Here is a 16415-nt window from a genome sequence, read left to right on the forward strand (position 1 = left end):
CTTATAATAGAGCAGAAAGAGGAAATCTTTTCATAAAATTTAAAATCACACTCTACATATTCCAAAAAGGGAGAACTCAGAAATATTTTAAGTTTTTTTCTCTTTTTTCCTAATGTTTCAGGTATATTCTACATTTTCTCAAGAAAAATCAATGAATAACAAGTGTATTCTAAAGAACATACTTCTACATAACCAAAAGGGAAACATGGGGAATATTGCTTCTGTATTGTTACAAAAATAAAATAAAAACTGTTTTTTTAAAGCTGGCCATAAAAAGACTCTTCAGTTAAAGCAGTTCTAGTTTCAGTGACAAAATATCATCCCAGACAATTACAGACTAATCAACAATACAAGACTGGCTTCTTGTTCATAGCAAGAAAAATACTTAACACTTTTATCATTAGGTTGTCACATGCCTTTAAGTATGACTTGTATATAGCCATGGGATAATCTGTATTCTATTTCCAAAAGTTATTTTTGGGTACAATAACATAAAATTCCAGGGATGGAAAAGATGAATAACCAAAATCATTCATTATAACCCTGTCAATTCAGGAAATTGGGTTGAGGGGGGGCAATATTTGAGTAGTTATGACTCACTGAAAATGGATGCCTTATTAAGACTATGACTTCATTCAATTATAATTATTAAAATTACCCAGCCATGTTACTTTTATTTTTATAGTGCATGCAACAGAATTTTAGATTTCAAAATTTAAAAAAATTTATTAGTTTAGCTCAGAAATACAGGGGAAATCAGGAACAAATATTTAAAATGTTTATGAACATGGGAAATTTATAATTCTCTACATATGGAAGTTATAGAATGCAAATTTCTTTCAGAATGACTAAGTTTAAGGATAAGTTGTAAATTTTCATTTTGGCAATAATAGACAACTTATCTAGGGAAATTGTACTTATCTTTGTATCTCCAGAGCAATAAAGAATCATAGTAGATTCAATGCTGTATGGTGGAGTCAGAAAACAAGAGTTTGAATCTCCATATGATTCTCTCATTTTCTTGTGTGATTTGGAACTTACTTAGTATGTTTGAGTTTGTTTCTTCATCTACAAATTTGAGATACCTTTTTGTAGTTCAACCATTTTTTCAATAACTAAGAATGAAACTACTATAATAGAACCAAAAAATTATTTTCTAAAAACAATGACAACCATCTGTAAAAAAACAACAATATGAAGCAGTTGAGAATTTTTTTGATTCAAAAATGAATGTAATTGATGCTCAGACTAAATAAATCCATTAAAAGTTCATCTTAATGATTCACATTTATATAGAACTTTAAATTGTTCAAGATGCTTTTTTCATAACAACCCTGATGAATGAGTTGTATAAGTATCATTTGAATAATTTGCAGAGGAGCAAACTGAAACTCTAAAAAGCTACTAATTGTCTCAAGGCAGAATTTCACTTCCAGTTTAACACCAATTCAACATTCTAATACAAATCTACAACTAACTATGCCTTTTTGTAGGCACTTCTGACCATATCTTTCCATAAACACCACATGGAGGATCTATACAAAAATCTAGAGGCTTTTCCATAGATTGTTGTTTTTGTTTTTTTTTAATTTGTTAAACTTTTGAACACTTGGGCTGTTCACCTGTTACAATTATTCTTATCATATGATTATTTCACTATCTATTCTACATGTACTTTTAAATGTCTTTTGTGAGCCTATGTCATTTGGCTTTAATTTTCAACCCTCGTATATCTTACTGTTATTGGTTATTTGAAATTGTGATTATTTAAGATTTGCAACATCATTAAAAACTATGTGTTAAAAAGATGAGTTTGAAAGAACACTGGGAAATGAATATAAACTGCTTGCATTTTTGTTTTTCTTCCCGGGTTATTTATACCCTCTGAATCCAATTCTCCCTGTGCAACAAGAAAACTGTTCGGTTCTCACACATATATTGTATCTAGGATATACTATAACCTATTCAACATGTAAAGGACTGCTTGACATCTTGGGGAGGGAGTGGAAGGAGGGAGGAGAAAAATCGGAACAGAAGTGAGTGCAAAGGATAATGCTGTAAAAAATTACCCTGGCATGGATTCTGTCAATAAAAAGTTATTTTAAAAAAAAGACCTACTAGACAGTATATTTTTTTAAAAAGATGAGTTTTAAAGAGGAAGAGATAGAATTATTTAATGCTTCACAATTTCCTAAGGATGATCCAATTTGACTTGAGTCAATCCTGTGACTGGTTTATATATAAGATCAACTGAGAGAAGAGCAGAGAGCTGCTGATCTAACTATATATCATAATCAGAAAAATATTTATTTTTAATCTATTAATTTTTAAATTATTGTTAAATTAAATGACTTATTTATTTATATTTTATTTAAAGTATTTAATTCTTATTTAAATTATTATTAAATTAAATTTATAAAAATTTAAATTAAATAATAAAGTAAATTATTATTTAAAATCTATTTATTGATTTTCCTTGTGGGGATTGCTAACTATACCTTTTCAGTGACTATAAATATCACAAATAAGTACTGTACTAACCAGGGCTCAAGTCATTTACAGAGACAAATCTTTGGAAAAATGTGTTTGTGTTGTTGTGGTAGTGGTGGTGGTAGTAGTAGTTTTTTTTTTTTTTTCTTTGAACTTTGAACATGATATTGACAAATAATTTTGGCAAATACATACTTTTTTGTTCCATTAGTTGATAGATATTTCAAGAATTATTGGAGAAAATTATCTTGGTGGTTGAAAATTCCAAGGACTGTTGTGTGATATGAACATATCATAAACAAGTAATTTCTTAGAGGAGAGTCCAAGACTACATTTTGTTCTCATCAAATGATCTTTTGCTTTTAAGAAAAAAATATAGCAAATTCATGTGTTCTTTACATCTTTTAAACATTGAATTGAGTGTGATTAAATGTTTTTTTGTGAAAAATTATCTGTGGAATTATACCTCTTATCTAGATCTCTCACCAAAATATTTTGCTGGAGGTCATGAATTGCAAGTGGGTCAAAAACAGAAATAAAAGTTCATGTATATATTTGTGCTTATAACAGCACTATCTATGATAGCAAAGACCTGAAAAGAACTTAGATACCTATCAACTGGGGAATTCTCCAGCATTGTTGCATGTTGGAATCCTTACTAACTGCTAACTAATTAGAGTTGATCTAATCTTACAAGAAGATGTTTTGGGCAGAACCTGAAACAAGGTACTAAGTAGAACTAATTAATACAAGGCTTGTGTTCACACCTTTACTCATTGGAGTTCAATGAGTTCACACCTCCCTTGAAGCTCTTTGGGCCAGAGAGCACTATGGGAGAAAACCCACAATCCCTCTCTTGAGCATAAGTAAAGCTTCAATGGGCTAGTCAAAGAAGTTCTTCAGAGTGAAGAAGCTACAAGTCGGGATTTCAGCAGAATTACGCCAGAAGCCCTCTCTTCAAGGCAAGACAGATTCAACTTGGTACTGGCTCTGGAGGCTGAAGAAAGCAGAGGCAGAAGCAAAGGACAAAGCGGCAAGAGCTCTTGGAACCAAGCAGAGAGATAGGCCTCTAAGCTAACCGGGCTATATTGGAGATAATAAAAGATCTGAACTTTTATCACCTGGCTGCTTTTTGAGAAGAAAAAGCTCACCAACAGTTGCACATGAATGGAATAGACTATAATGTCATAAGAAACAATTAATGAGAATAATTTAGAAAGGCATGCATAAGCTGATGAGAGGGATATATAAACTCATGCACAACCAGGAATCAATAACTACAAAAATGGAAATGGAAATAAAAAATTGAAGTACATAATCTGCAAAAATACAAATCTAGTCTGGAAGATATATAAAAATATACTTTCCTTTGCTTAAGTACTGAGGATGGGAGGGAAAAGTGGCACCATTGAGAAGTACATATACTGACAGATCCAGTTGATATATAGACTAGTTTAGCTAATATACTCTTTAAATACTTTTTATGCTTTTATATACTTAATTTCAGGTGATGGCTCAAGATTAAAGAAGGGAATTTGTAAATAAAGATGGTATAAAAGCAAAAGATATCAACAATAGTTTTTTAAAAATCTGTCTATTCCTATCTCATGTTTTTGTTATTGATGTTTTGTTTTCAATCTAGGAAACCTCTATGAATGTGAAGATTGTTATCATAAAGATTTCATTAAGATAAGGAAGTAGATATGATTTAGTCAATAATTTTTTTTATTGTCTTAGGCTTCTCTTTGAGTAATTTTAATGCCTGTGATCTTGTCTGTTATTTTTTTCTTTGAGATATTTTGAAAATAAGTCTCTGAATGCTTTTAAAACTGTGGTACCTCCACAGATAATTCTCTGATTATCTATCTTGATATAAGAATTTATCTTCAGATCAGCCATACTTCTTGTTTTCATCTTCTTAAATGTTCTAATTATTTCACATAACACAGTGAATACTGAATTATTCAGGTAAAGTAGTTCTTTTCTCAAAAACCATGAGGATATCTCACTATAGTAAGATAGCCAAATCTTTCTATTCCATGCCTATCAATTTTCCTCTTATTGTTTTTCTCCCTTTTTTCTTGTTCAGTAATTGCTCTTAAAATAATCTAAGTTGAATCTCATGAGAAGTTCTCTACAAGTTAATTTTCCCTCTCAGTTTTTGTTTGTTGTTTTGTGATGTATTTTTGCTTGTAATCTTTTCTTATCCTCAACTACAAATGATTTTATAGCTCAGTCTGGTGTTGCCCTTGACTGCCAGGTTTTTCCACTTGGCAAAGAGACAAAGTGTTGGTTGGACTCTTTTTGCCATTTCACAGCTGTTATACATTGGTAAAACTTATCTAATAAATGGTATTAATTGACAAGCAATGGCTTTATTTTAATCATTTCCCTATTTTTCAGTCAATATATATGAATTCTTCAGTAATGATAGTGGATCTCTATTCTCCTTCATATAGGTACTCTTTCTTTCAGGATGAGTACATCTCTGTAGATTTCATTTAAACAGCTTTAAAGGTCTTTGTCAAGGTTGCCTAACTCTATTGGAAAATATAATATCTTTGTGATCTAATAGCTTCAGGAGACCTTTATAGTTTTTCTTTCTCATTGTGAACCCAGTTTCATATCAGCCACCATTTGTAACCTCTGATTCTTCAGGTCTGATATCTATTTCCCTTTTTCTTGATCTACAATATATTCTACATGAATATATGAGGGTGCATTTTAGAATCCAAAGAAAATTAGTCATCTATGCCAAAAAAGAGTCCCCTTTTTCAATATATTCAACAAATAATCATCCAATTTTTGTCTGAGGTCTTCTAGTTTTTAACTCTCTCTCAAAGGAGACAATCCACTTTGGGGGTAGCTCTAATTGCTCGGAAATTAACACACAAAAAAAGATATGTTTGTTGCAAAAAATAATAATTATTTTCAAACACTAAATCACTCAATTTGCTATTTGACAGATCTCATTGACTCTAATAATTGATTAGATTAGATAGATTAGAATCATTGAACTAAACAATATTTAAGCCAAACAAAATAATACAAAGGAAATGATTAATTGACCAAATATTACACGAGCCAGTTTCTCAATAAAGATAATAATCACTTTTTTATACCAAAATGAGCAGTTTGAAATCAGTATAAACAGTATCTGTTTTTTCTCTAGAAATAGATAGCATGCTTTAATCATGATTCTTGGATTATCAGATTATCATATTATTGAAAATAGCTCAATTATTCAGAGTTATTCACTTAACAATAGTGCTGTTACTTTGTATAGATTTATCCTGGTTCTATTCACTTCACTTTGAATCAATTCATGTAAATCTTTTCAAGTTTTTTTCTGGAATCACTTTGCTATTTCTGATAGCACAATAATATTCTGTCACAGTCATACCAGAGTTTGTTTAGCCATTCCCCAGGTTATGGGAATCCTTTCAACTTCCAATTCTTAGCCTCCACAAAAAGGTCTGCTATAACTATTTTTGTACAAGTAGGTCTTTTTCCTGTTTTTTGATGTCTTTAGGATATTAACAGTAGTAATATTTCTGGATCAAAAAATAAGCACATTACAGTTGCTCTTTGGGCATAGTTCATAACTCTCCAAAATGGTTAGATCAGTTCACAACTGCATCAGTAGGAGCACTAGTATTCTTGAAAGCAATTTAAAATTGTGTTTCAAAAGTTACTAAATTGAAAATATTTTTGACTCGGTGCTACCAAGACCAGACATATCACCAAAGAAATCAAAGAAGGAGGAAAAGAACTCATGTGTCCAAAATGTTTATAGTAGTTATTTTTATAATGGCAAAAAAAAAATAGAAACTAAAGGGGTGCCATATTTTGGGAAATGATCAAAGAAACCATGACATATGAATATAACAGAAAATTACTGTCCATAAAAAATTAAGTGTATAATTTCAAAGGAACCTGTTAGAAACAACACTCTTGACACTGAAAATCAGATATCAAGGAAAATTTATTAAAGAAAAATCTTAAGGAATTGTCTTAATGTTTCTGGCCAGAAGCAGGCCCCACTACTTTTCTGGAAGAGGGAGAACCAAGTACAGAAGTGGGAGAATCTTTATACTTTCTAGTGTGGCATAGACTCTCCCTTCAGAGAACAGATTAGTCCATTTCATGCTGGTTACAATCTTTCTGATAGACTCACTATATGTTTCCCTTTAATATGTATAAAACATTCCCCCTCATACATCCCATGTTCAAAAATGGTGGAAAACTCCTCCTATGGGATATGTTGTTTAACATTCAATCAGCCTATTAACCAAAACAATAGTGATTTGATCAAGTCATGTCATTGACCTCAACTAATTTGGGCTGGATGGGCTATTATTTTAAGTTTGTGGTTTTCTCAAAACCACAAGACTCTTTCTGATAGGCTAAATCTATTTGAGCCTTCCTACCCGCCTCAATTCCTTGTTTGCTCAAGACTTCTATTGATCACTTGTTCTGTGAATCTTAACCTTCCTTAACCTCTCACGTTCTGAAATTCTCTTGCTCAGTGATAATCATTATCCCACACTACCTCAAAACTTGCAACACTGTGGAAACCCAACTTTTCAATATTTCTCACAAACCTGATAAAACTTCTACAAACTGATGCAGGAAAGGGAGCAGAACCAGAAAAATATCTTTTTCAATGACACTGTAAAGAGAAAAAACTTTTAAAAACTTTAGAACTCTGTCAACAAAATGACAAACCAGAAGAATATAAATGAAGAATGCTATTTACCTTCAGCTGGAGAAATAATGGAAGACACACATGCATGGACATGGTTAATTTGTAAGAGATGAACATTAACAGTATTTGCTATGTGGACAAGACACCATCAGTTCATATGGAGGAAAAATGATGAATCTTATAAATCAACTGATTTAATAGATCTAACAGTCAATTAAGGGAGACTAAATCCACATAATTAACAATAATACAAGGTAGAATCAGTATAATTTATAGGAAAATTTGACAGTTCAATAAGAGAAGTAAAAATGAATTATAGTAGGAACTCATAGAATGGAGAAATTACTTCATACTGGGAAAATTGGAGATATCTTCATGAAGGCAATGATACTTGACTGGGACCACAAAATAGATAAAACTAGTTAGTAGGAGTAGAACATTGAAAGAGTGTAGGAAGAGGCATTTCAAGCAGAGGAAATAATATGAGCTAAACATCTTTTTTTTTTTCTTTGCCTGTATCTATAATAAAGGTTTTATGCTTCTCTATATTTCCCTTTTTTATATTGCTGGTGTTCTAGACTAATTTTCCAACAAATCATGAAGTAATCAACCAAGTGTTTTTAACAATTTAGTGCTAATTGTGTTAAAACATCCAATTTAATTATCTGAGGAAACTTGAAAAAAATGTAAACTACAGATCTGCATATAAGGGATTTTGCCATAAGGAATAACTGAATGATTATGGTTTTCATGGCAGAAGGAATGCCTATTGTTGTTCTGTCATTTCCATCATATCCAACTCTTCATGATACTATTTTGAGTTTTCTTGGCAAAGATACTGGAGTAGTTTGCCAATTCCTTCTCCATTTCATCTTACAAATGAGGAGCTGAGGCAAACAAAGTTAAGTGATGTGCCGGGAGCCACAAGCTAGTAAATGTCTGAGGCCAACTTTGAACTCAGGAAGATGAATCTTAATGATTTCAGGTCTGACACTCTATCAGCTGTGCCACCTCGCTGCCCAGGAATACTTATATCACAAATATATCCTGTGCCTGCTGTTCTGTATTTAATAATTCTCACACCTGCTTTCCTCATTTGGCTAACCCCCTGTATATCTGAGAGCAGTATTATGTTTATCCATATGCATCAGAAGCTACAAAACCCTTACTATAATAGCATATAACATTTAAGTTTTCCATTTGGTAAAGTGTGGCTCTTTAAACTCTTAAAAAAAAGCAGATGTAACCTTTGTTAATAGATCATGCCTGCTATGCAGCATCATGAGGTTAGAGAAACAAGTAACAATTAAACAGGGAATCATGAAAGGGAATAATTTAAAATAAACAGGGTCTTGACCTAATTCAGCACAACTTTAAGACAGAAAAACATACAGGATGGGAAGGCGCCAACCAGCAAGCTTTCCTATCTAATCAGCTAGGTCTGTGATAAGGGAGGAAATAAACGAATGGGAGGAACTCTAATATACTTAAAACAATCCCAAGACCAGTTCTCTGGTCTACAAGTGTATCTTTGGGATGGTAGCCAGCTGAACCGCCCAATCTACCAAATGGAGGAAGTTTTTCATTTGTAAGAACTCAATGCCACATTTGGACCATGCTGCATTCCTTTTTTTTTTTTTTTAACCTTTCTTACCTGCTGAGTAATGTATATTGTTGCTAAATATTACTTTCATATTAATGATTGGCATTAAAAATAAGAATATTAAACTTTTTATTTCTTGGTTTTTTATTTTATTTTTGCTAAGTTGAAGCTAAAACTGAAAATGAGTGCTATCAACTCTTCTCAGGCTAATCTATAAACACAATGATTCTTAGATTATCTAATTATAAAAAACTTAGGCTGTTTCCTACTCTAACTATCCTAATTCTACAAATTCTTCAAAACTCAATTCATATATGTTTTCCTTTACAAAGTTTTTCTTGCTTGACTTCTACAAACTATGCTGAAGGGTAGCTCTTTTTTGATCTGAAACAATTTCTTTATTAATTCATTGAAAATGCCTGAAACATCACTAGCTGTTTAACCTTGAGGAAATCACTTAACATCTAAGCATGTTAATAATGACTTTAAAACTATAAACAAATTTTAATTTGAAAGGAATTCCCATACCAATGAAATCACAATCTAAACTAAAAACCAAAAAAAATAAAAATAAACAAACAAAAACACCTGGTGAGGTAGAAAAATCTAACATTCTGAATTAATTCAGAAGTTTTCTATTATATCTAGAATCAAATATTAACTCCTCATTTGGACTTTAAGCCCTTCACAATCTGATCTCAATTTACTTTGCAGCTTTATTAGACATTTCCTCCCCATTAAAGCAATCTATGGTCCATTTAAACTGTTTTTCTCACTGTTTCTCTTGCAAAGCATATCAAATCCTTTCTCTGCATCTGTGTAAGTAACATATTCTCTCATAAGTAACATATTCTATGAATCCCACTTTTTCTTGAAGCATAGATTTCTACAAGAAGCCTTTCATATAGGAAAGGGTTGCTGGAGTAGGGACATAAAAATATATAAGATTCTATTAATACTTTCTCAGCATAGGAACTAGTCATCCCTGAATTCCTCTGGTATGAAGGCTTGGTAAGGATTATGCATCTATCTTTGGTGTTGACTTTGAACCAATCTCTGCTGTAGTTCTAAGAAGCTGTAGCATTCTAAGCTACCACATTCCCTTTTGGCAGATGAGCTAAAGCAGGTTGAGGATAACCAACATGCCTAGAAACTGTCAGTGAGTTAGGGGAGTGTTTACTCCAAGCATGTGAAACTTTGCTTGGCAGAATGGGAAAATGAGAACTATCTATTCCAATGGCCATTAAGGGAGCTGAAGCAGGCACTGTGGACTCCTTAGAACTTGGTCAGGCACTGAAGACATCAAGGTCATCCACTTCATCCTGGGCCATCAGCAATCATCTTGTCTTTTGTCCTGTAACTGAACTTCGATTGCTCTGGAAGAGAGAATGAGACTGGCAACTTTATGAACTCTGTCTCACTTAAATCCAATTTACACCCAAATCAAAGATCTCATCTATAATATCATTGGTCCTCTTCTAAAACGGAGAAACAATCCCTTCACCAGCACAGAAATAATTCAACACAGCAGATAACCTGAAAAAAATGTTTTGTAAAGTTAGGAAGATATTAAAATGGCATTTTTATTAGTCCTTTAAAACAGAATTTCATGTAACATCTTTCATGATTTTCTTCTAAGACCTACTACAGCTGGATCCCCAATAGTACTTTCTCAAATCACGGTGGTTTATTGGTATCATTATACTCATTTTCCAGATGTGAAACTTAAGCTAATAGAGGTTAAGTAACTTGACCAGTATCATAGAGCTAATAATAGTATAATGATGGCAATTACTTCATAGGGTTTTTGCAAGGATCAAATGAAATAACTAACAAAATGCTTTGAAAATTTTAAAGTATCATAAATGTTACTTAGGGTTCATCATCATCTTAATCATCAACAATATCATTATCATCACATGGGAGGATTTCTTCCTAGATAAGAAGTAAAGAAATATGCTTGTTGGAATCCTTACTAACTGCTAAGTAATTAGAGTTGATCTAATCTTACAAGAAGATGTTTTGGGCAGAACCTGAAACAAGGTACTAAGTAGAACTACCCATAATCCCTCTCTCTGGAAGGAGCATAAATAGGCCAATGGGCCAGTCGAAGAGGCTCTAGAGAGGAAGACGCTACAAGTCGAGATTTCACTGGAATGACATGAAGACTGGAGCTGGCTGGAGGCTGAAGAAAGCAGAGGCAGAGGCTGAAGGACCAGACCTTTGGATTTAAAGAGAGAGCTCTTGGAACCAAGCAGAGAGCTAGGCCTCTAAGCTAACCGGGCTATATTGGAAATAATAAAAGATCTGAACTTTTATCACCTGGCTGTGTTTTGAGAAGAAAAAATTCACCACATTTTGGCGCCCTGAACGTGGGACAAACAGACCCCTCAGTGGATTTCAGTGGAAAAGCTCCGATCCTGATTCAAGTGGAAAAGCTCCGATCCTGATTCAAGTGGAAAAGCCTCTGATCCTGATCCAGTGGAAAAGACTTCAACCCAGAAATTAGGGTGAGTGCAACAAAGAAATTTTGTTAGAAGAGTTAAAGTAGAATTTCAGCTAAGATGGGACAGATATTTAGAAAACAGCCTGTTTCTGTTCAAGGAAAATGTTTAGAGAGCATTGTCAAAGTTATGGAAAGCCAAGGTTTAATTATAAGTTTACAGCAAATCACTGAACTTTTACAAACTATAAAAGACATATGTCCTTGTTTCTCTCTTGATAAGGAATTAGATCTAAATGAATGGAAATTGGTTGGAGAGGATCTTTGTCAATTCTATAATAAAAATGGGCCTAACTCAATAATTAATACATATAATGTAATACAATTGGCTATAAGAAGTTATTTAAGTGATAGAATGATGAAAAGGAAAGTACAGGAGGAAGAAGTACCAACTTTACTAGGTGAAAAGGAGGACGAATCAGATGAGAATGGAGTTAATTACAATTCTGAGTGTGATACTTCACAGCAGGAGGAATTAGGTGATTCCACATCTCATGACCCTCCCCCCGCAATTAACCCTTCATGGGTGGAACAAGGGGGAAGGAGAGAGACAGAAACACAGTCAGCTTCTCCTGTAAAGCAGAATTTGACAAGATTAGAAAAAGCATTAATTAAAGCAAAAAATGAAGGAGAAGATATATCTGATTTTATAAATGCATATCCTGTGATTGAAGAGCTCAACTCCTCAGGTCAAAAAGAGAGAAAATACACTCCTTTTAATTTGGGAAAAATTAAAGATTTGAAAAAGGGTTGCACTCTTTATGGGGCTACATCATCTTATGTGAAGATGTTACTGGATAATTTGTCTTATGAAATCTTAACCCCGAATGACTGGAAATCCATCACTAAAACATGTCTTGAACCAGGACAAAATTTATTGTGGCTTTCAGAGTTTCATGAATTATGTAGGATTCAAGCCCAACACAATAGGCAAACAGGAGCTATTGTACAAGTTGCTTTTGACCAACTAACTGGAGAAGGTCAGTATGCAGAAAGTTCAGAACAGATTTATTATCCCATAACAGTGTATGAGCAAATTTCTAAGGCTGCAATAAAAGCTTGGAATTCTCTCCCTGTACAGAAAGATGGAAATAATGTTTTCACAAAAATAGAGCAAGGTCCCAATGAACCTTTTGCAGATTTTGTGGGACGTTTACAAACAGCTGTAATAAGAACCATTGGAGACAATGCAGCAACAGAAATAATAACTAAACATTTGGCTAAGGAAAATGCCAATGAGGTTTGCAAAAGAATTATATGGGGGCTAGACAAAGATGCTCCTTTAGAAGAAATCATAAGACACTGTGCCACAGTGGGCACAAATGCTTATTATGCCCAGACTATGATGAACATGGAAAGACAAGGTCCTTCTTGGCAGAGGAATTCTAGAGAAACTCGTCGATGTTTTCAGTGCAGAAAAATTGGACATTTGAGAGCTCATTGTAGATATGGAGATAGAGTGAGAAGGCAGGGTGAGAGAAAACCCAAAACCCCATGTCCAAAATGTAACCAAGGCTTTCACTGGGCCTCTAAATGTATATTGACCCAGAGGAATGAGAGGCAGGGCCCAGCTCTAAAGTATCAATCAAAGGACAGGTGGGGCATGATAGCAGCTGAGGTTACACCCAGAGAGACTTTAGAAATTCAGAACTCTGATGTCATCAACCAACAGAAAAGCAATCAGGATTACAGTTGGGAAGAATACAGGCCTTTTAAGACAACAAGACAATATCCAATGCAAACAGCTCCAATGTAATTACCAGATGATGAGGAGAAATCCCAAAAGTGGTAAACAGAAGAGAATTAGATAGGTTAACTGCTTGGGGAAGAGGATCTGCTTATATTTCCACAGGTGGAAAAGGAATCAGATGGCTAACAATGAGACTGTCAAAAGAACTTTAAAATCTTCAGCTTTCAGTTCCTGAAAAACCAGCAAGAATCACTGGATTCCCTGAGATGAAAAATTGTTGATGAGACTTTTTGCAGTACTTCAGAGCTTACAGGAATTATTAGATTCCTGGCGCATGAACTATGGACATTTGTAAATTTTCAGGTCGATTTATGTTGTTACATTACTACTAGCCTGTGTTATATTACTATGTGCTTATGTATTTTAAGCAATTGCAAGAATCATTGGATTTCTTGAGATGAAAGATTGTTGATGAGACTTTTGCAGTAGTTAAATTTTCATGTTGATTCATGTTATTTGTTACATTACCACTAGCCTGTGTTATATTGCTGTGTGCTTTTGTAAATTATGTATAATGTCTCCCATATTGATGGATTTATGTATACCATGTATATCTGTTACAAAGTTCTGGCCCATATTGATGGATTTATGTGTACCCCCTCAGAAACCCCCTATGTTTTAAAACAAAAGAAAGGGGGAGATGTTGGAATCCTTACTAACTGCTAAGTAATTAGAGTTGATCTAATCTTACAAGAAGATGTTTTGGGCAGAACCTGAAACAAGGTACTAAGTAGAACTACCCATAATCCCTCTCTCTGGAAGGAGCATAAATAGGCCAATGGGCCAGTCGAAGAGGCTCTAGAGAGGAAGACGCTACAAGTCGAGATTTCACTGGAATGACATGAAGACTGGAGCTGGCTGGAGGCTGAAGAAAGCAGAGGCAGAGGCTGAAGGACCAGACCTTTGGATTTAAAGAGAGAGCTCTTGGAACCAAGCAGAGAGCTAGGCCTCTAAGCTAACCGGGCTATATTGGAAATAATAAAAGATCTGAACTTTTATCACCTGGCTGTGTTTTGAGAAGAAAAAATTCACCACATATGCTGGTCAGGAATTGCATTTTCAGTGAATAGTTCATAACATATAGTTCATTATTTTATCTGAAAGGATTATAAAAACTTGATTTTGTGTACATCTATCAAGTGCATAGGAAAAGTTATAAATTTATGTTTATGACTTTATTCTACATAATAAAAATTATTTTCATGACTCAAAGAAAAGCAGGCACTATACTATCCTTATTAAATGTAGTTACTTCCAATTTCTTTTTGAACACACCAATTTATTAAGGACCTAATTAAAATAATTACATGATGCTTATGTGAAATTGTTTAAAATTACATTAGATATAATTTTACTTGTACAGAACAAAGAACTAATAATTGTATTTACAGATGAGCTTTAATTTGTTAAGTATTTTGAAGGCAATTTTTTTATATTTTTATTTTAATGAAGCTCTTTTAGATCTTTTCCCATTTAATTATGAAGGCAGAAATAGCATTTTCTTATTCTAATGATTTCCTAGTTCCTTCATCTACTATGGTTTGAAACTTAATTAACATAATAAATTATGATTGATGATGTTATCTAAAGATTGGCACTACAACAAAAGCCAGTTTTTAAAAATAAATTTAAAGGAAAAAAAGTATAGGAAGGAACACTTCTGCTTTTCTCGGTGAATGTTGACTTCACTACAGATTTCATGAAAATTCAATAATTTGATCATTTGATTTTAAATTCAAAATTTATAAAAACAAGTAATTTTATTTCAGGTTTATTGCTTTTGTAAGTACTAACACAGCTTGATCTAAACCACTAGGATGACAGCATAGTTGAAGATGGGAAAATAAGATGTGAACATAAATGAAGAAATAGGTTTTATCAAGAGGTAAATTCTTTTATGAATTCTACATGATAAATTGACTGTCAGAAGAAACTGACATCCAGGTAAGGTCTCTGCCAGCAACCTTTTGGAAATAACACATCAGGGACAAAAAAGACAAAAGAAGTCCTTATCTTAAGGAGCTCACAGCTAAGAGAAAACCCTTGTGATCAATGATAACTACCTTTGGTGAGTGCTCCCATTTCACTATCTTTCATCTTATATTACTCACATGTCACAATTGTATCCTGTTTTATATAAAGAAGTGGCCCCTCTCCCAAGGCAAACCTCACTACATGTAGAAATGGTCCACTTTCATAAATCTTACCTAGAAGATTGTCTGCTCTATCATCCCAACTCTCTCATCCATCTTCAGTTTTTCCTTGGGTCAATTCCCTGCTGACTACAAACATGCCTTTGTGTCCATCATCCTCAAAAAACTCCTTACTTTATCCAATTATCCCCTTTAGTTGATATCCAATTTCTTTTCTCTTTCACTTTGGGGATAAAGTCCTCAAAAAGACTGCCCACAGTATGTGTCTGCTCTTCCTTTCCTTTCACTCTTTTTATTTCTTGGAAATTTGGTTTTCCTCATGTTATTCAATCCACACTACTCTCTATATAATAACTAATAATCTCCTAAAATCCAAAATTAATGTTTTCCCCTTTAGTCCTCACCCTTCTTGATTTCTCTGCAAACATTGCTATTGTCATTAAAACTTCAATTATCATGTTTCCTATAAGAGTCATCAAGAGGTTATCAGATCTATTTGTCCAACTATAATCTCTCCTCTGACCTCTAGTTTCTCTTCTCTAACTATTTTATATCTCAAACTAGATCTCCTTGATATCATAAACTCAACATAGCCAAAACTCAACTCATCTTTCCTCATCAAAGCTGTCTCCTCTTCATAACTCTCCTATTGTCAAAAATACTTCCATTTGAATTACCCAGTTTGGATTTCATGCTTGACTCCTTACTCTTTCTTATCTCGCAGATCCAGTGTGTCATTTCCCCCCTTATAACTTCTCTGTCCGTGTGTGTGTGTGTGTGTCTTTCTGTTTTTCTGTGTGTGTGTGCCTATCAATATCTATCAACATACATATATACATATACATATCTATGTATAGATAAACATATACATCTATATGTATGGATACACATATACATATATATGGATATAGATACATATATACACACACATATATACACACATATATATGTACACACACATATAAAATGTATGCTTTATTTTAGTGATGCTACCATTTGGATCTAGGTCCCCATTACCTCACATCTGGACTGGCAATAGCCTGCTGACTATTCTCCCTGACACACCCCATTCTAATTCATTTTCTACTCAGCAGTGAAAATGGTTTTCCTAAAATATAGATCTGATCGTATTACCTCGTATTCAATGAAATTAAATAGCTTCCTACTATCTCCAGGATCAAATATAATATACTATATTTGGTTTTTAA

The sequence above is a fragment of the Antechinus flavipes genome, chromosome 3, assembly GCF_016432865.1.
Source record: "Antechinus flavipes isolate AdamAnt ecotype Samford, QLD, Australia chromosome 3, AdamAnt_v2, whole genome shotgun sequence".
NCBI classification, from domain to species: domain Eukaryota; kingdom Metazoa; phylum Chordata; class Mammalia; order Dasyuromorphia; family Dasyuridae; genus Antechinus; species Antechinus flavipes.